Here is a 21,457-nt window from a genome sequence, read left to right as displayed (position 1 = left end):
CCTCAGTTACCTCATCTGTAAAATGGGGATTAAGACTGTGCGCCCCTTGGGACAACCTGATCACCTTGTAACCTCCCCAGCGCTTAGAACAGTGCTTTGCACATAGTAAGCGCTTAATAAATGCCATTATTATTATTAGAAGACTTCTCTGGGCCTCAGGCACCTCATCTGAAAAATGGGGATGAAGACTGTGAGCCCCATGTGGGACAACCTGATTACCTAGTATCTACCCCAGGGCTTGGAACAATGCTTGGCACATAGTAAGCGCTTAACCAATACCAACATTATGATGATTAATGGAAGGAAAGGAGGAGGAGGGAAGGACAGGAAGGAAAAGAGAGAGTGAAGGAGGAAAGGATAAGGGACAAGAGGGCCTTCCCGTACTCACCGGGCTTCACTTGAGCGGCGCCCGGCCGAGGGCCGCCGCCATTTCCAGTGCTGGCAGCCTGAGGGCCACCTCCCCGCCCGGCCAACGAGGAGAAGGGCGTGCCCCGGGATCCCGGGCTCCTATTGGCCAGAGAGCAGAATCCCGAGTTGCCATTGGCTCCTGCGGCCTAGGGGCTGAAGCTGCATCCGCCCTTCCTCGGCCCTACACCTGAGGGGGCAGGATTTGGCGCGGGAGACGGAGCCTGCTGATGGAGGGAGCGGCTTGGGCCTTGCCTGGCTTGGCATCAATCAATCAATCAATCAGTCAATCAATCAATCAATCAGTCGTCTTTATTGAGAGCTTACTGTGTGCAGAGCACTGTACTAAGCGCTTGGGAAGTACAAGTTGGAAACACATAGAGACGGTCCCTACCCAACAACGAGCTCACGGTCTAGACAGCAAAGACCACCGCGGCGACCCTGGCAAAGGCCCGCCCGGTCACGGCACTCTGACACAGTGGAGGCAGAGTGCTTCGGTCACTTCAGCCATATAACGGGTCCGGCAAGGAAAATGCCACCGTGGGCACTTGGCAATATGCTGCCTGCCTACTTAATAAGCCAATGGCATTTATTGAGCACTTATTGCGTGCAGAGCACTTGACTAAGCCCCTGAGCGAGACTATACAACAGGACTGTGCTCTTTGTGCTTCGTAACCTGGCGGTCAGGGACGAGAGAGTGCAAGTGGCACTGCACATAATAATAATGGATAATAATGGCATTTATTAAGCACTTATTATGTGCAAAGCACTGTTCTAAGCGCTGGGGAGGTTACAAGGTGATCAGGTTGTCCCTCGGGGGGCTCACAGTCTTAATCCCCATTTTACAGATGAGGGAACTGAGGCACAGAGAAGTTAAGTGACTAGCCCAATGTCATACAGCTGGCAATTGGCAGAGCCGGAATTTGAACCCATGACCTCTGACTCCAGAGCCCGGGCTCTTTCCACTGAGCCATGCTGCTTCCCCGACACAACCATTAATGTCACCAACACAACCATGTCACCATGTCACCAACACAACCGTCATCATCATCATCATCAATCGTATTTATTGAGCGCTTACTGTGTGCAGAGCACGGTACTAAGCGCTTGGGAAGTACAAGTTGGCAACATATAGAGATGGTCCCTACCCAACAGTGGGCTCACAGTCTAAAAGGGGGAGACAGAGAACAAAACCAAACATACTAACAAAATAAAATAAATAGAATAGATATGTCCAAGTAAAATAAATAGAGTAACAAATATGTACAACCACAACACAGCACAGCACATGTCACCAACACAACCATTAATTTCTCCACACAGGTTCCGGATCCTGCCCGTGACCTCTCCAGGACAGCCAGGAACCCGGTTCCCTCCGCCTCCTCCCAAATCCCAGAAGATTTCTGGACCGTTCTGGAGTGTAGCGGCCAAGATAACCCCTGGAGAGGAGACAGGGCCTTGGTCCTTGAGGAGATTGTCTCCAGAGAAAAACCGCACAGGTTGGGTTTTGTTTAGATTTCGGTTTGAGGCGTGGTATGTGGCAGCAATTATTTCAGGTTCATGAACTTTGTCACACCCAGGATGGATTTATTAGCCTGTAGCTCAGTTCGGCAGTCAGCCACTCTGGTGAACCTTGGATCTGGAAAACATTTGCAGCCCATCACCTCTTACCCCCTTCATTCGCACAATATTCCCCGGAGATAAGTGGGCAGATAAAGAATGGTTTTCTCCTACTGTTCTGGATGGGGAAATTGAAATAAAAGGCTGCGAAGGAGTGGGGAGGTTTGGCGATGAGCCAGCTAATCACTCAATCAATCAATCGTATTTATTGAGCACCTTCTGTGTGCAGAGCACTGTACTAAGCGCTTGGGAAGTACAAGTTGGCAACATATAGAGACAGTCCCTACCCAACAGTGGGCTCACAGTCTAGAAATGCATCAAGAGAACCAAAAATATCACGCCTGGCCCAAAGTTGTTTTTGTGGCTGGAATAATCAGTTTAATTTGGTGGCTTCCATTCTGGCAATCAGTGGTATGTAATTGAGAGCTTTTTGTGTGCAGAGCCCTGTGCTAAGTGCTTGGGAGACTACAACAGAGGCGGGAGCTTACAGTCTGTTGAATAAATTGCTCAGATACTTGGACATTTCCACTTGACTTTGGGCTGTGGGAGCGAGGCGCAGCGCAACCCCCTCCCTGATTGTGCGTCAGATCAGGGAAAATTGGGATCTTCCTCTTCCTCCCTTCAAGGCCCTACTGAGAGCTCACCTCCTCCAGGAGGCCTTCCCAGACTGAGCCCCTTCCTTCCTCTCCCCCTCGTCCCCATCTCCACCCCCCATCTTACCTCCTTCCCTTCCCCACAGCACCTGTATATCTGTATATATGTTTGTACATATTTATTACTCTATTTATTTATTTATCTTACTTGTACATATCTATTCTATTTATTTTATTTTGTTAGTATGTTTGGTTTTGTTCTCTGTCTCCCCCTTCTAGACTGTGAGCCCACTGTTGGGTAGGGACCGTCTCTAGATGTTGTCAACTTGTACTTCCCAAGCGCTTAGTACAGTGCTCTGCACACAGTAAGCGTTCAATAAATACAATTGATTGATTGATTGATTTTTATAAATGTCTGTCTCCCCCTCTGGACTGTAAGCTGTTGCAGACTGTGGAATGTATCTGTTTATTGTTATATTGTACTCTCCCAAGAGCTTAGTACAGTGCTTGGCACATGGTAAGCGCTCAATAAATACAACCAAATGAATGAATGACTTATGGTATTTATTAAGCCCTTACCATGGGCTAGGCACTGGACTTAGTGCAGAGGTAGATGGAGTATAAACAGATCAAACACGGTTTCTGTCCCACCTGGGACTCACAGTCGAAGTGGGAACAAGTAGACTCGTGTATCCATTATTTTTCTGCAGGCAGAGGTATTATCTGGGCTTTTCAATATGAGAGCATAATCGATCGGTCGTATTTAATGAGCACTGTACCAGGCGTTTGGGAGAGTACAATATAACTGAGTTGGTAGAAGCATTCCCTGCCCACAATGAATTCACGGTCTAGAGGGGAGTAATCGATCTATCCATTGTATTCATTAAGCACCTACTATGTGCAGAGCACTGCACTAAACAATTGAAAGATTTACTAATAATAGTAATAATAATAATGGCATTTATTAAGCACTTATTATTTGCAAAGCACTGTTCTAAGCCCTGGGGAGGTTACAAGGTGCTCAGGTTGTCCCACGTGGGGCTCACAGTCGGCACAGAGAAGTTAAGTGACTTGCCCAAAGTCACACAGCTGACAAGTGGCAGAGCTGGGATTTGAACCCATGACCCCGACGCCAAAGCCCGGGCTCTTTCCACTGAGCCATGCTGCTTCTCAATAGGGTTCTAGACATGAACCCTAGCTTAGTACAGTGCTCTGCACATAGTAAGCGCTCAATAAATACGATTGATGATGAACCCTATTCTCCAGGAGCTTACAGTGGAACTGGGGAGACAGACACTGAAGTAAATTACAGGTAGGAGGAAGAGGGAAAAGAAGATAATAAGGGTATTTATTAAGTGCTTACTGTGTGCCAGATGTTGGGGTAGATATAAGATAATCAGATCGGACTCCGTCCCAGTCTCCCCAAGGTGCACTATCTAGGAGAGAGGGAAAGAAGGCATCTCTGCATTTTACAAGTGAGGACACTGAAGCCCTGCAAGGTTAAGCAACTTGCCAGAAGGCACACAGCGGGCCGGTGATGCCTCCCGGTTGCCATTTCCATAATAATAATAATAATAATGATGGCATTTATTAAGCACTTACTATGTGCAAAGCACTGTGCTAAGCGCTGGGGAGGTGACAAGGTGATGAGGCGGTCCCACGGGGGGCTCACAGTCTTCATCCCCATTTTACCGATGAGGGAATTGAGGCACAGAGAAGTGAAGTGACTTGCCCAAAGTCACACAGCTGACAATTGGCAGAGCCGGAATTTGAACCCATGACCTCTGACTCCAAAGCCCGGGCTCTTTCCACTGAGCTACGCTGCTTCTCTCATAATAATAAAAATAATAATAATAACGATGATGGTTTTTGCTAAGTGCTTGCTATGTGTTGACCGCTGTTCTAAGTGCTGGGGTAGATACAAGCTAATCAGGTTGGATACAGTCCCTGTCCCACATGGGGTTCACAGTCACCATTTTACAGATGAAGTAACTCAGGCCCAGAGAAGTGAAGTGACTTGCCCAAGGTCACACAGCAGACAAGTGGCGGAGCGGGATTAGAATCCACGTCCTCTGACTCCCAAGCCTGTGCTCCTTCTACTAAGCCACGCTGCTTCTCAAATAATAATAATAATGATGGCATTTATTAAGCGCTTACTATGTGCAAAACACTGTTCTAAGCGCTGGGGAGGTTACAAGGTGATCAGCTTGTCCCACGGGGGGCTCACAGTCTTAATCCCCATTTTACAGATGAGGTAAATGAGGCACAGAGAATAATAATAATGTTATTTGTTAAGTGCTTACTATGTGCAAAGCACTGTTCTAAGCGCCGGGGAGCTTACAAGGTGATCAGGTTGTCCCACGGGGGAGCTCACAGTCAATCCCCATTTTACAGATGAGGTAACTGAGGCACAGAGAAGTGACGTGACTTGCCCAAAGTCAGGTTGGACACAGTCCCTGTCCCACATGGGGCTCACAGTCTTAATCCCCATTTTACAGATGAGGGAAGGGAGGCACAGAGAAGTGACGTGACTTGCCCAAAGTCAGGTTGGACACAGTCCCTGTCCCACATGGGGCTCACAGTCAATCCCCATTTTACAGATGAGGTAACTGAGGCACAGAGAAGTGACGTGACTTGCCCAAAGTCAGGTTGGACACAGTCCCTGTCCCACATGGGGCTCACGGTCTTAATCCCCATTTGACAGATAAGGGAAGGGAGGCACAGAGAAGTGAAGTGACTTGCCCACGGCCCCGCAGCAGAGCTGGACTAGAACCCAGGGCCTCCGCGTCCCCGGTCCTCGTGCTTTCCACTGGGCCCCGCTGCTTCTGGATGCCCGAGGCGGTGCTGGGCAGTTGGCTCTTCCCGTTGGCGATCCCGGCCTTCCCGCAGTGGCCATGGGAATGGGCAGGAATGTGGGGTCACCTGTCCCTCCCCGGGGGGGGCGTCCACTATTTGGGGGCATCCACTCCGTCCACAGCCCCGTGGCGCCCCCTGCGGGACAACCGGGCCTGCTGCTGCTGCTGCTGGCAAGAGTCCGGCCTGGGGACCAACAGGGCCTGGGTTCTAATCCCCTCCCCGCCGCTTGTCAGCTGGGTGACCTGATCACCTCGTATCCCTCCCAGCGCTTAGAACAGTGCTTGGCACATAGTAAGCGCTTAACACAAATGCCATCATTATTCTTATTATGTGCCAAGCACTGTTCTAAGCGCTGGGGAATAATAATAATAATGATGGCGTTTGTTAAGCGCTTACTATGTGCAAAGCACTGTTCTAAGCGCTGGGGGGGATACAAGGTGATCAGGTTGTCCCACGTGGGGCTCACACTCTTCATCCCCATTTGGCAGATGAGGTAACTGAGGCTCAGAGAAGTTAAGTGACTTGCCTGAGGTCACACAGCAGACAGGTGGCGGAGCCGGGATTTGAACTTCCCAAGCGCTTAGTACAGTGCTCTGCACATAGTAAGTGCTCAATAAATACGATTGATTGATTGATTGATTGATTGAACCCAAGACCTCTTTCTACTGAGCCACGCTGCTCAGGTTCTAATCCCCTCTCCGCCACTTGTCAGCTGGGTGACTTTGAGAAACCCACTTCACCTCTCTGGGCCTCAGTTACCTCATCTGGAAAATGGGGATGAAGACTGTGAGCCCCGCCTGGGACAACCTGCTTACCTGATATCTTCCCCAGCGCTTAGAACAGTGCTTGGCACATAATAAGAATAATGATGGCGTTTGTGTTAAGCGCTTACTATGTGCCAAGCACTGTTCTAAGCGCTGGGAGGGATACAAGGTGATCGGGTTGTCCCAAGTGGGGCCTGCAGTCTTCATCCCCATTTTACAGATGAGGTAACTGAGGCCCAGAGAAGTTAAGAAGCAGAGGGAGAAGCAGCGTGGCTCAGTGGAAAGAGTCGGAGGTCGTGGGTTCTAATCCCGGCTCTGCCACTTGTCAGCTGTGTGACTTTGGGGAAGTCACTTCACTTCTCTGTGCCTCAGTTACCCCATCTGTAAAATGGGGATTAAGACTGTGAGCCCCACGTGGGACAATCGGATTACTTTGTAGCTACCCAAGTGCTTAACAAATGCCATCATTAAGTGTCCTGCCCAAAGTCACACAGCTGTCTCCCCCTTCTAGACTGTGAGCCCGCTGTCGGGTAGGGAACGTCTCTATACGTTGCCAACTTGTACTTCCCAAGCACTTAGTCCAGTGCTCTGCACACAGTAAGCGCTCAATAAATACAATTGAATGAATGAATGAATGACAAGTGGAGGGGCTGGGATTAGAACCCACGACCTGACTCCCAAACCCATGCTCTTTCCACTGAGCCACGCTGCTTCTCTAAAGCAGCTACTTCACATAGTAAGCGCTTAACAAATACCTTCATTATTATTATTATTATTATCGATCGATCAACAGATCGGGGGTCAGCTGACCAGGCTTTTTTGTCCAGGGGGTCCCCCGGCCTTCAAGGGAAGAGCACGCTCCCGGGAAAGGTAACCAGGCCGGGGACCTGCCAGCTCATCCTAACCCTAGTCAAAAATAAAAAATTTAAAAAATCGTATTTGTTAAGTAATAATGATGGCATTTGTTAAGTACTTACTATGTGCCAAGCACTGTTCTAAGCGCTGGGGGGGGATAAAAGGTAATCAGGCTGTCCCACATGGGGCTCACAGTCTTAATCCCCATTTTACAGATGAGGGAACTGAGGCACAGAGAAGTGGAGTGACTTGCCCAAAGTCACACAGCTGACAAGTGGCGGAGCCGGGATTAGAACCCATGACCGCTGACTCCCAAATCCGTGCTCTTTCCACTGAGCCAACGCTGCATGCCATATGTTAAGGGCTGTATTAAGCACTGGGATCCAATCAGATATATATGTTTGTACACATTTATTACTCTATTTTACTTGTACATATCTATTCTATTTATTTTATTTTGTTAATATGTTTGGTTTTGTTCTCTGCCTCCCCCTTCTAGACTGTGAGCCCACTGTTGGGTAGGGACCGTCTCTATATGTTGCCAACTTGTACTTCCCAAGCACTTAGTACAGTGCTCTGCACACAGTAAGCGCTCAATAAATTCAATTGACTGATTGATTGGACACAGTCCTCGACTTTGGGCAAGTCACTTAACTTCTTTGGGCCTCAGTTACCTCATCCGTAGTCCTCTAGACTGAAAGCTTATTGTGGGCAGGGAATGTGTCTGCTTATTTTTATATCGTACTCTCCCAAGCGCTTCGTACAGTGCTCTGCACACAGTAAGTGCTCAATAAACACGATGGAGTGAATTGAATGAGTGAACGAATGAACCTGTAAAATGAGGATTAAGACCCTGAGCCCCATGTAGGACATGGACTGTGTCCAACTTCATTCATTCATTCAGCTGTATTTATTGCGTGCTTACTATGTGCAGAGCAATCAATCAATCAATCGTATTTATTGAGCGCTTACTGTGTGCAGAGCACTGTACTAAGTGCTTGGAAAGTACAATTCAGCAACAAATAAGCGCTTAGTACAGTGCTCTGCACACAGTAGGCGCTCAATAAATACGATTGATTGAAATAGAGACAATCCCTGCCCAGCAACGGGCTCACAGTCTAGAACTGTGATTGATTAGCTTAGTTTATCTCAACTTGATTAATTTAGTGCTTAGTACAGTGCCTGGCACACAGTAAGCACAAACCGAGGCACGCAACTGGCCCCAGGTCATCCAGCAGCCGGGTGGCAGAGCCAGGATTAGAACCCAGGACTTCTGACACCCAGGCCTGTGCTCTTTCTACTAGGTCACCCTGCTTCTCAACTTAGGTTATTTCCCACTAGGGAAGGGGGCGGAGGGGGCAGCGCCAACGTCCCAGCCTCATTCCAACATTCTCCACTTGCCAAGCCCACATTCCCAGCATTCCCACAGGGACCAGCCCCCTTGGCTGCCGGGGAAGGAGGCACCAGGAGGGCCGGGGAAGGGGCCTGGGGTTGTCACAGAGCTGCACCTTCAGCTGATTCGGCATCAGGGAGACAGATTGGGAGAGAAAACTGACAAGAGGCTAAAAGCGGGGAATCCCACATCCTCCTGGGGGGTGGGGTGGGGAATCGCCTCCGTGTTTTCCAGGAATCCATGGTTATCCAGGGCTGAAAGGGTCCTGTCCCTAAACACACCTGTTCAGTGGATTATTCCAGATGGCTGTCTCCAGGCTGTGAATAGCATGTCTGTACATGTGTATGAGTATATATATATATATATAGATAGATAGATAGATATAGATATAGATAGATATAGATATAGATAGATATAGATATAGATATATATAGATATATAGATATCTATCTATCTATATATATGTGTATTATATATAGAGAGAGAGAGATAAGGCAGGAGAAAGAGAGAGTTAGGGGGTTGGGGGAGGTCCAGATCATCATCAATCGTATTTATTGAGCGCTTACTGTGTGCAGAGCACTGTACAGGTCCAGATCCAGCCTTCTGGCCTCCCTCGACACATACCTGTTTCAGAGAAATGAATATTTCTCAAAGGATGGAACTCGCTCCCACTCTCGCCTTTCCCGTTTCCAGGTCGTGACCCTCCTTACTGCCCAAAAGTCCTCCCTGGAATCTAACATCATCCTCTCCTGCTTCAAACTCCTTTTCTCTCTGGTCAATCCTCAGTCGTAATCAGGGCATGCGCTCAGTGCCAGGGATGATACAAGGGTGGGAAATCTGGCACCGACCCTCACGATCTGTCTTCTCCCCGTTCGACGGATGAGCACGGGCCAGAGAGGTGAAGTGACTTGCCCAAGGTCGCACAGCAGGCAGGTGTGGACCTGGGACTCGAACCCAGTTCTCTCAGTCCCACTCACTTTTCACTGGGCCTCGTCGAGTTGAGAAACAATTGGTCACTGTCTTCCAGGGAATTAAGTAACCCCTTGTAGACACGAAGACACTCTCCCTTCCACCCTTCAAGCTTCAGGAAACAAATTCCAAATCCTATATTGCTAATAATAATAATCATTACTGTGGCATTTAGTAAGCGCTGACTATGTGCCAGCCCTAGGGCACATAGCCCACAAGCACATCGGGTTGGTTACAGTTCCTGTCCCACATGGGGCTTACAGTCTCAGTCCCCATTTTACAGCTGAGGTAGCCGAGGCCCAGAGAAGTGAAGTTACTTGCCCAAGGTCACACAGCAGACAAGAGGCAGAGTCAGGGTTAGAACCCAGGTCCTTCTGAATCCCAAGCCTGTCCTCTATCCACTAGGACACAGTGCTTCTCCTCCTGGTAGCATTTCCCACATTTGTTTCCTTCCCCCCATTGCTCTCCTCCAGATCCATTTCCTCACATTCTCCCTCAGCTGTTGGGCCTCTTATTAATAATAATTATTATTAATAATAATAATAATTGTATCTACCTGGCGCTTAGAACAGTGCTTTGCACATAGTAAGCGCTTAATAAATGCCATTATTGTTATTATTGTTATTATTGTATCTACCCCAAGCACTTAGAACAGTGATTTGCACATAGTAAGTGCTTAATAAATGCCGTCATTATTATTATTATTGTATCTACCCCAGCGCTTAGAACAGTACTTTGCGCATAGTAAGCGCTTAAGTGCCATCATTATTATTATTATTGTATCTACCCCCAGCGCTTAGAACAGTGCTTTGCACATAGTAAGCGCTTAATAAATGCCATCATTATTATGACTGTATCTACCCCAGCGCTTAGAACAGTGCTTGGCATATAGTAAGAGCTTAACAAATGCCGTCAGTATTATTATTATTATTATTAAGAAATACGATTATTATGATTATGATTATTAGCACCACAGGGAGGAAAGGCTCTGGGTCCGCGGGGGTTAATCATTCTGTGGGGGGGGGTCCCCTGCGCGGTGGAGGGGAGGCGCATGCGCAGACGCGAGGAGGCGGGGGCTGGGCGCCTGCGCAGACGCGAGGAGGGAGACGGTGAGAAGGGGAGGGCTTGGCGCCTGCGCAGACGCGAAGAGGGGGGCGGTGGGGGGGCTGGGCGCCTGCGCAGACTCGAGGAGGGGGCGGAGGGAGGGGGAGGGCTTGGCGCCTGCGCAGACGCGAGGAGGGGGGTGGAGGGAGGGAGGGCTGAGCGCCTGCGCAGACGCGAGGAGGGGGGTGGGGGAGAGGGAGTGCTGGGCGCCTGCGCAGTGGAGGGGCGGTGCCAGCGCAGACGCGAGGAGGGGGACGGTGGGAGGGGGAGGGCTTGGCGCCTGCGCAGACGCGAGGAGGGGGGTGGGGGAGAGGGAGTGCTGGGCGCCTGCGCAGACTCGAGGAGGGGGCGGGGGGAGGGCTGGGCGCCTGCGCAGACGCGACGAGGGGGCGGTAGGAGGGGGGAGGGCTGGGCGCCTGCGCAGTGGAGGGGCGGTGCCAGCGCAGACGCGAGGAGGGGGGTGGGTGGGAGGGAGGGAGGGAGGGAGGGAGGGAGGGCTGGGCGCCTGCGCAGACGCGAGGAGGGGGCGGGGGGGGAGAGCTGGGCGCCTGCGCAGACGCGAGGGGGGGGGGATTTGGGCGCCTGCGCGCTGCGCCCCGTCTCCTCCGGCGAGATCTGGCGGAGCGGGGCGGAGGTCTCGCGGGAGTTCGGCCGAGGGGCGGAAGGAAGAGAGACGGCAGTGCTGTGGAGAGCGGGGCGGCGGCGGCCTCGGCGGCGAGCGCTGCCCGGGGTCCGGGGCGGACGGGCCGACTGACCGACCGACCGACCGACGGACCGACCGACCGACCGACCGACTGACGGACCGACCGACCGACGGACCCCGCAGCCCGATCGGCCGCCGCTCGCAGCGTGGTTCGGGGGTCCGGCCGGCCGGCCGGCAGCACGGACGCCCGGGGAACGGAGCCTCGGCCCCACGGTGAGTCGGGGCCGGCGCCAGGCGGGGCCCGGATCGGCCCCCTCAGCCGGGGAGGGGGACGGGGTGGGGGAAGGGTCTCCCGGGAGGAGGAGGATCAATCCATCCATCCATCAATCAATCAATCGTATTTATTGAGCGCTTACCGTGTGCAGTGCACTGTCCATCTGGAGACATGTACAGCATGTCTCATACATCCACAGCACCTGTATATAGGTATATATATTTGTACATATTTATTACTCTATTTATTTTACTTGTACATATCATCAATCGTATTTATTGAGCGCTTACTAAGTGCAGAGCGCTGTACTAAGCGCTTGGGAAGTCCAGGTTGGCAACATATAGAGACAGTCCCTACCCACCAGTGGGCTCACAGTCTAAGAGGGGGAGACAGAGAACAAAACCAAACATATTCATTACTCATTTATTTATTTATTTTACTTGTACCTATCTATTCTATTTATTTTATTTTGTTAGTTTGTTTCGTTTTGTTCTCTGTCTCCCCCTTCTAGACTGTGAGCCCACTGTTGGGTAGGGACTGTCTCTATGTGTTGCCAACTTGGACTTCCCAAGCGCTTAGTGCGGTGCTCCGCACCACAGTAAGCGCTCAATAAATACGATTGATTGATTGATTGATTGGAGACGGTCCCTGCCCAACAGCGGGCTCACAGTCTGGAAGGGGGAGACAGACAACAAAACATATTAGCAAGATAAAATAAATAGAATAAATATGTACGAATAAAATTAAATGTTTACTCCGCACACAGTAAGCGCTCGATAAATACGATTGAATGAATGGATGAATTTGTTGAGCGCTTACTGTGTGCAGGGCACTGGACTAAGCGCTTGGGAAGTCCAAGTTGGCAACATAGAGAGATGGTCCCTACCCAACAGCGGGCTCACAGTCTAGAAGGGGGAGACAGAGAATAAAATAAAACATATTAACAGAATAAAATAAATAGAGTAAATATGTACAAGTAAAATAAATAGAGTAATAAGTACGTACAGACATATATATTCATTCATCCAATCGTATTTATTGAGCGCTTACTGTGTGCCGGAGCAAATTTATTTAATTTTATTTGTACATATTTATTCTATTTACTTTATTTTGTTAATATGTTTTGTTTTGCTGTCTGTCTCCCCCTTCCAGACTGTGAGCCCACTGTTGGGTAGGGACCGTCTCTATATGTTGCCAACTTATACTTCCCAAGCGCTTAGTACAATGCTCTACACACAGTTAGCACTCAATAAATTCATTCATTCATTCAATCGTATTTATTGAGCGCTTACTGTGTGTGGAGTAAATTTATTTAATTTTATTTGTACATATTCTATTCATTTTATTTTGTTAATATGTTTTGTTTTGTTGTCTGTCTCCCCCTTCCAGACTGTGAGCCCGCTGTTGAGTAGGGACTGTCTCTATGTGTTGCCAACTTATACTTCCCAAGCGCTTAGTACAGTGCTCTGCACACAGTAAGCGCTCAATAAATACGATTGAATGAATGAATGCGGAGCACTGGACTGTGACTTTGGGCAAGCCACTTAACTTCTCCATGCCTCAGTTCCCTCATCTGTAAAATGGAGATGAAGACTGTGAGCCCCACATGGGACAACCTGATCACCTTGTATCCCCCCGGCACTTAGAACAGTGCTTTGCACATAGTAAGCGCTTGACAAGTAGCATTAAAACAAACTAAGCGCTTGGGAAGTCCAAGTTGGCAACATATAGAGATGGTCCCCACCCAACAGCGGGCTCACAGTCTAGAAGGGGGAGACAAGACAAAAAAAAAACCATATTAACAAAATAAAATAAATAGAATAAATATGTACAAACATATATACATATATACAGGTCTAACGATGATGATGGCATTTATTACTCATTCAATCGTATTTATTGAGCGCTTACTGTCTGCAGAGCACTGGACTAAGTGCTTCGGAAGTCGAAGTTGGCAACATATAGAGACGGTCCCTACCCAACAGCGGGCTCATAGTCTAGAAGGGGGAGACGGAGAACAAAACCAAACATACTAACAAAATAAAATAAATAGAATAAATATGTACCAATAAAATAGAGTAATAAATATGTACAAACATACATACATGCAAGTCTAATGATGATGGCATTTATTATGCGCTTACTATGTGCAAAGCACTGTTCTAAGCACTGGGGAGGTTACAAGGTGATCAGGTTGTCCCACCTGGGGCCCGCAGTCTTCATTCCCATTTTACAGATTAGGGAAGTGAGGCCCAGAGAAGCTAAGCGACTTGCCCAAAGTCACCCAGCTGACAACTGGCGGAGCCAGGATTTGAACCCATGACCTCTGACTCCAAAGTCTGGGCTCTTTTCCACTGAGCCACGCTGCTTCTCATCTTCTCACACAAATGAGGTCTACTCTCCTGAGCGCCCAGTACAGTGCTCCGCACGCAGTAAGCACGATTGGTCGATTGGTGACTTGACACCCGTCCACGTGTTTTGTTGTCTGTCTCCCCCTTCTAGACCGTGAGCCCATTGTTGGGTGGGGACCGTCTCCATACGTTGCCGAATTGTACTTCCCAAGCACTTAGTACAGTGCCCTGCACATGGGGGGCAAGCAGCATGGCTCAGTGGAAAGAGCCCGGGCTTTGGAGTCAGAGTTCATGGGTTCGAATCCCGGCTCCGCCAGTTGTCAGCTGGGTGACTTTGGGCAAGTCACTTCACTTCTCTGGGCCTCAGTTACCTCATCTGTAAAATGGGGATTAAGATTGTGAGCCCCCCCCCGTGGGATAACCTGATCACCTTGTAACCTCCCCAGCGCTTAGAACAGTGCTTTGCAAATAGTAAGCGCTTAATAAATGCCATTATTATTATTATTGAGAAGCAGCGTGGCTCAGTGGCAAGAGCACGGGCTTTGGAATCAGAGGTCATGGGTTCGAATCCCAACTCCACCACATGTCTGCTGTGTGACCTTGGGCAAATCACTTAACTTCTCAGAGCCTCAGTTCCCTCATCTGTAAAATGGGGATGAAGACTGGAGCCCCATGTGGGACAACTTGATCACCTTCTATCCCCCCAGCGCTTAGAACAGTGCTTTGCACATAGTAAGCGCTTAACAAATACCATTATTATTATTATTATTATTATTAATAAATATGATTGAATGAATGATTGAAGGCGGGTAGCCTCTTCCCTGGCCGGTCCTTTTCCAGCAGCCGGTGCTCGGACCGGCCGGGAAGGAAGAATAATAATAGTAATGTTGGTATTTGTTAATAATAATAATAATAATAATAATAAAGCTGGCATTTGTTAAGTGCTTACTATGTGCAAAGCACTGTTCTAAGCGCTGGGGGGATACAAGGTGATCAGATTGTCCCATGTGGGGCTCACAGTCTTAATCCCCATTTTACAGATGAGGTAACTGAGGCTCAGAGAAGTTAAGTGACTTGCCCAAGGTCACCCAGCTGACATGTGGCAGAGCGTTAAGCACTTACTATGTGGCAAGCACTGTTCTAAGCGCTGGGTTGGATACAAGGTATACAAGGATACGTAGCGCTCAGTCTTATTCCCCATTTTCCAGATGAGGTAACCTAGGCACAGAGAAGTTAAATGACTTGCCCAAGGTCACACAGCAGACAAGTGTGAGCCGGGGTTAGAACCCACGCCCTCTAACTCCCAAGTCGGGGCTCCACGCGTCCACATGCCCCCCAGCCCCGGACACCCACTTATTCCTGACCGTTCATTCATTCGATCGTATTTATTGAACGCTTTCAGCGTGCAGAGCACTGTACTAAGCGTTTGGAAAGTACACTTTGGCAACAGATAGAGAGACAATCCCTAGCCAACAACGGTCTCGGACCGAGGAAATGCTCAGCGTAGAAACGAGTGGCTTTAATGGGAATTTCGTGGTTGTGCGTGGAAAGGCCGGACCCGTTTCCCGCTGGTGGCAGGCAAAGGGAGGCCGATATCGGCTGTGAGGAGAGCCGGGCTTCGGCCTTCTTCCCGCGGGGAGCGGGCTGGAAGCGCTGCCCCAACGCTTTGAGTTGCCCATTTCCGGCCCGGAACAGATTAACGAGGTTAAGGAGGAAATCTAATTTCTGAATTCTCGGTTTTGGGGAAAGTTCCATTACCGTTCGGAGACGGAGGGAAGCTTGGGGTAAGAAGCTAGGACGAAGGAAACATCTTTCCCAAATCGCTGCGGTTTCCTCTCCCATCTTCTGTCCGACTGCCCCCAGGACCTCATCGTTTCTGCTTGGGCGGGGATGTTCTTGCGTCTCCTCGGCCTCTCTCGCCTCACTCTTCCTCTCCCCCCTCCTCAGAGCGTCGAGTATTTGATGGTCCAGCGATTGTCCCTGCTCCTAGGCCCAATGGGCTGCTCTCCATGAGCCTTTCCCTCGCCCCAAGACGTTGCTGTGTCCGGTAGACCCCTCCCCACCCCATCTCTCTGTGTGGAGCTTCTGTGACCCCCTAGGGACTGTTGTTTTATGGCATTTCTTCCATCCTATGTGCCAGACCCTGTGCCGAGTCCTGGGGTAGATTCACAAGGTAATCAGGTTGGTCACAGTCCATGCCCCACGTGGGGCTCACAGTCTGAATCCCATTTCCCAGCTGAAGGAACTGAGGCCCATTCATTCGGCGGGATTTATTGAGCGCTTACTATGTGTAGAGCGCTGTACTAAGTCCTTGGGAAAGTACAATACAACAATAAACAGTGACATTTCCTGCCCACAACGACCCCATAGCCTAGAGTGCGGGAGACAGATAGCAATACAAATAAATAAAATGACAGATAATGTATATAAGTGCTGTGGGGAAGGGAGGGTGGAAGAGCAAATGGATAAATAAAATGACAGGTCTGGGCATAAGTGCCTTGGGGCTGGGAGGGGGAAGAGCAAAGGGAGCAAGTCAGGGCAATGCAGAAGTGAGTGGAAGATGAGGAAAAGTGGGGCTTATCATCATCATCAATCGTATTTATTGAGCGCTTACTGTGTGCAGAGCACTGTACTGAGAAGGTCTCTTGAAGGAGATGGGCCTTCAGTCAGGCTTTGAAGCTTTAGAGAGTGGTTGTCTGGCGGATTCGAGGGGGGAAGGCGTTCCAGGCCAGAGGCAGGACGTGGGCCAGGAGTCGTTGTCCAGACAGGCGAGAGTGAGGCACAGTGAGAAGGCAAGTCACTTGACTTATCTGTGCCTCAGTTGCTTCGTCTGTAAAATGGGGATTAAGACTGTGAGCCCACCGTGAGACAACCTGATCACCTTGTAACCTCCCCAGCGCTTAGAACAGTGCTTTGCACATACTATGTGCTTAATAAATGCCATTTTTATTATTATTATTATTATTAAGGTTAGCACTAGAGGAGCAAAGAGTGTGGGCTGGGTTTTAGAAGGAGAGAAGCGAAGTGAGGTAGGAGGGGGCAAGGTGATGCTGTGTGACTACTTGGCTAAATCAAATAGTTTCTCCTTTGACACTATTGACTGCTCTTCCTGGAAACTTTTTGTAATCTTAGTTTTACCTATATTCATTCATTCATTCAGTCGTATTTATTGAGCGCTTACTGTGTGCAGAGTACTGTACTAAGCGCTTGGGAAGTACAAGTTGGCAACATATAGACAGCCCCTACCCAACAGTGGGCTCACAGTTTAGAAGGACCTATACAACGTGCTTCTGATTCTCTTCCTTCCCTGACCACTTCTCAGTTTGCTTTGCAGGCTCTTCCCTTAATGCAAACTGTGACTTTCCCTCATGGCTCCGTTCTGATCTTCTACACTTCAATGACAAACTCATTAAGGTAGCTCATCCATTCATATGAGGTGCCCACACCTTGGTGTAAATATTTGCAATTCATTTATTTATTCATTTATATTACTGTCTATCTCCCCCTCTAGATTATGAGCTCACTATGAGCAGGAATGTGTCTGTTGTTATACTGTACTCTCCCAAGCGCTTAGTACTTTGCATACAGTAAGCGCTCAATGAGTACGATTGAGTGAATGAAAGCTTTAAAGCTAATGGAGAGGAGTTTTTGTTTGATACGGAGGTGGATGGGCATCCATTGGAGTTTTTTGAGGTGACGTGTCCAGAACGTTTATATAGAAAAATGATCTAGGCAGCAGAGTGAAGTATGGACTGGAGTGGGGAAAGACAGGAGGTCAGCAAGGAGACTGGTGCAGTCCAGGTGGGATAGGATGAGTGATTATTATTAATGTGGTAGCAATATGCATGGAGAGGAAAGGGAGGATTTTAGCAAGAGATTTTAGCCCAGAGAAGTGACTTGCCCAGGGTCACACAGCAGACAAATAACAGAGCCAGTATTAGAACTCAGGTCCTTTGACTCCTGGCCCCTTGCTGTAGCCACTAGGCCACCTTGTTTCTCATGACTTCCACTCTCATTCTGATGGAGAGCGGTGAAGGGGTTGGGATTCTGGGGTCCCATCTCACACACAACCCCCTGATCTCCTTTCCTTTCTCCCCCCTGGGCCCCCAGACCATGGAGAGGCTCCCGGTCGGAGAGGTAATGGAGGGAAACCCGTCCGTCCTGGCCCCGATCAGGAGGCATCCGAGTTTGCACTGTGGGACTGGCACTTGGGGTGTGTCTGTATCTCACCCGGCGTCTTACTGAAGTGTCTGATCCCTGGACCAGTGAAAGGCCAGAAGAGGGAGAGGCTCCTTCCCAACCATCCATCAGTGGGAATTCTCGAGTGCCACTGTGTTTGGAGCCCTGCGCTAAAGCGCTTGGGCAACTCAAGGAGTTTCCGGAGTTCTGCCGGGTTGGTGTGGCCGGGCACCGCTGGTTGGCAGTTCCCGGCTGGGCTTTCGGCGTTATATCGCTCTTTAATGCCAGCCGTATCCAAGGCACCCCAGAGTGTCTGATTCTGGCCCGTCGGCAGCCCAGGAGGGCCCAGAGGGGTGGGCAGAGCCGGAGCAGAGGCCTGCAGCGAAGAGCGGGCCATGCCCGGGGAGCAAAGGTCATCCCGCTCTCGGCTTGACCCCTGGGGATCGATCAGTGTCGACCGTCCGTACTGAGCGCTTACTATGTGCAGATCATTGTACTAAGCACTCGGGAGAGTACAACACAACGATATAACGGACACGTTCCCTGCCCTCAACAAGCTTACAGTGTAGAGAATCGTGTTCCCTGGAGAACCTTCTGCCATCTCTCAGAGCTGTGATGTGGCTTTCCAGTTGTCTGTGTCTCGCTGGCCTTCGTCTTCGAAGTAGAGCCCGCTGATGATCCTCGTTGGAGCCCGCAAACTGAGCTGCCAACTTCACCTTCTCCTTTTTAATACTTAGAGCCGCCGGGCGGGGTTAAAAAGGGAAGACTGAAGCTTGGGGAGCAGAATTAGCTGGCCCAGCTTGTGCATTCTGGACAGAAATCTAGAGTGGCCTGAGTAATTTTAGAACGGGAGTGTGGAATTGGTGGTGTGTTGGCTCTCTGAGCATCTGGAGCCTGTTACTTTTGTGCGTATGAATGTTTTTTACTAGCTGGAAGGTTGCAGTGGTTCGAGCCACATGGGTAGATTTTTTGTTGTGTTTTGTGGGGGGGTTTTTGTTTTGTTTTTTTTGGACGGACCTGGTCCCTGCTCGTCTTTTCCGAAAGGCTCCCACCCGACGGCTCTCTCCCTCGACCCACGGAGCCGCTGTGTTCTGAAAAGGCCCAGGGGAGGGATCCTGTTGACTCATTTGGTTATCCCTTCCCCAGCGCTTAGTAGAGCGCTCTTCTCAAATCAGGCACTCGGACAGTGTGGATTGACTGGTTGGGGTGGGGGCAAGATCCTCAGACTGTACACACACCTCTCCCCCCACCCTGCTACCGCTCCCAATCCCACCCAAGGCTCTTAGTCCAAGAGGAAGGACAGGGGTCTTCTCCCCATTTTACAGATGAGGAAACTGAGGCCCAGAGAGGTGAAGTGTGAGGTCACCTAGAGGGCAGAGCCAGGACTAGAACCCGAGTCGGGTGCCCTTCCCACTAGACCACCCTGTCTCGATAGCGTGGGCTGGACACCCACTTTGTGCTGAACGTCGTCCTAAGCCCTTGCGAGAATACAGTCGGTAATGCCACCATTCCCGCCCGCAAGGAGCTTTCCGCTCTTGCAGCCAGACTTTCCCCGTGTGAAAGTTGGAAAGAAACGCAGGTGCTGGGTCAGGGCCCATCGGAGGGAAGGCAGGGGGCCGCAGAAAGTGACCCAAATCCCATCCCCTGTCCAAGCGTCCACAGTCCATTAGCTCAGTTCCATCGGCCATCCCTCGCTGCTTTAAGGAGTGCGCATTTCCCTGCAAATTTCATACCCTGGGACGTCTACTTAATGTCTCTCCTGCTGAGGGGCAACGACTGGCTTGGTGGGGGTCTGTTATTTAACGAGGCGGACCTGTCCAGGTTTGCCGAGTCCATCGCCGAGATAGGCCCCAAACGGCCTGGCCTAGGAAATGGATGGGAGATGATTTTTCTCTGGAAAGCAGGCAGAAGTGTTCACCGGGAGGCCGTCCGGCTTGAGCTCTTGCATTCATTCAGTCATTCGATCATATTTGTTGAACGCTCACTGTGTACTAAGCTTGCAGGCCACAGCCTTGTGAGGCAGAAACAAGCCTGGCCAAGCCCCAGCTGGTCATTAATCGGGAATTGCGGTAGTAGTTTAATGCTTGCCACGTGCCAAGCACTGTGCCAGAGAGTAGGGTTGACACGTTATGCTCTGATCAGCCATGGAAGGAAAATAGGTCAATTAACGGTATTTATTGAGTGCTTACTGTGTGCAGTGCACTGTACTGAGCTCTTGGGAGAGTACCGTGGCTCAGCGGAAAAGAGCCCGGGCTTTGGAGTCAGAGGTCAGGGGTTCAAATCCCGGCTCCGCCACTTCTCAGCTGTGTGACTTTGGGCAAGTCATTTCACTTCTCTGGGCCTCAGTTACCTCATCCGTAAAATGGGGGTTAAGATTTTGAGCCCCCCCGTGGGACAATCTGATCACCTTGTAACCTCCCCAGCGCTTAGAACAGTGCTTTGCACATAGTAAGCGCTTAATAAATGCCATCATAATTATTATTATTATTATTTCACTTCTCTGGGCCTCAGTTACCTCATCCGTAAAATGGGGGTTAAGACTGTGAGCCCCCCGTGGGACAATCTGGTCACCTTGTAACCTCCCCAGCGCTTAGAACAGTGCTTTGCACATAGTAAGCGCTTAATAAATGCCGTCATTATTATTATTATTACCGTACAGCAGAGTTGGTGGACACGTTCCCTGCTGCCCAAGGAATTTATAGTCCAGACGAGGAGACTGACATTAAAAATAAATTACGGTTCTGTACCTAAGTGCTGTAGGGCCGAGGGTGAGGCAAATGCCGAGTGTTTAAAGGGAACAACTGTGCGGATGCCACCGAAGGGAGAGGGCATCGGGGAGATGCTTAATCGGGGTGTTTAATTCCCATTTTTTCAGAAGGGGAAACTGAGGTACAGGGAAGGTAAGTGACTGGCCTGAGAACTCAGAGCAGGCCGGGGGAGGAGGTGGCCCAGGGCGCAGGCCTCCTGACCCCCTGCTTTTCGCCCTGTCCATGGAGGGCCCCCCACACGAAGCAGATTCAGCAGCCCCAGCCTCTCTGGCGGAGACGTGGAAGGTCTTACTGCTGGAGCTGTTGCTCTTGAGTCCTCTACCGTGGACCCGATGGGGGCCAACCGGGGAGCCTCCGGCCACCGTCAGACCCTGCCGCCCAACCCGGGCGGGCCAGGGTCAACTCCGTCAGTCGGGTGCCCGTGCAGAGGCCTAGCACGGAGGCCTGGCGCAGATGCATCATTATCATCAATCGTATTTATTGAGCGCTTACTATGTGCAGAGCACTGTACGAAGCGCTTGGGAAGTACAAATTGGCAACATATAGAGACAGTCCCTACCCAACAGTGGGCTCACAGTCTAAAAGGGGATAAGTAGAGTAATATGTGCAAGGCACTGTTCTAAGCGCTAGGGGTATACAAGGTGATCAGGTTGTCCCCTGTGGGGCTCACAGTCTTCATCCCC

This window comes from Tachyglossus aculeatus, unplaced genomic scaffold (genome assembly GCF_015852505.1).
Source record: "Tachyglossus aculeatus isolate mTacAcu1 unplaced genomic scaffold, mTacAcu1.pri SUPER_34, whole genome shotgun sequence".
Lineage (NCBI taxonomy): Eukaryota > Metazoa > Chordata > Mammalia > Monotremata > Tachyglossidae > Tachyglossus > Tachyglossus aculeatus.
The sequence above is the reverse complement of the archived record's forward strand: the minus strand, read 5'-3'. Positions refer to the sequence as shown.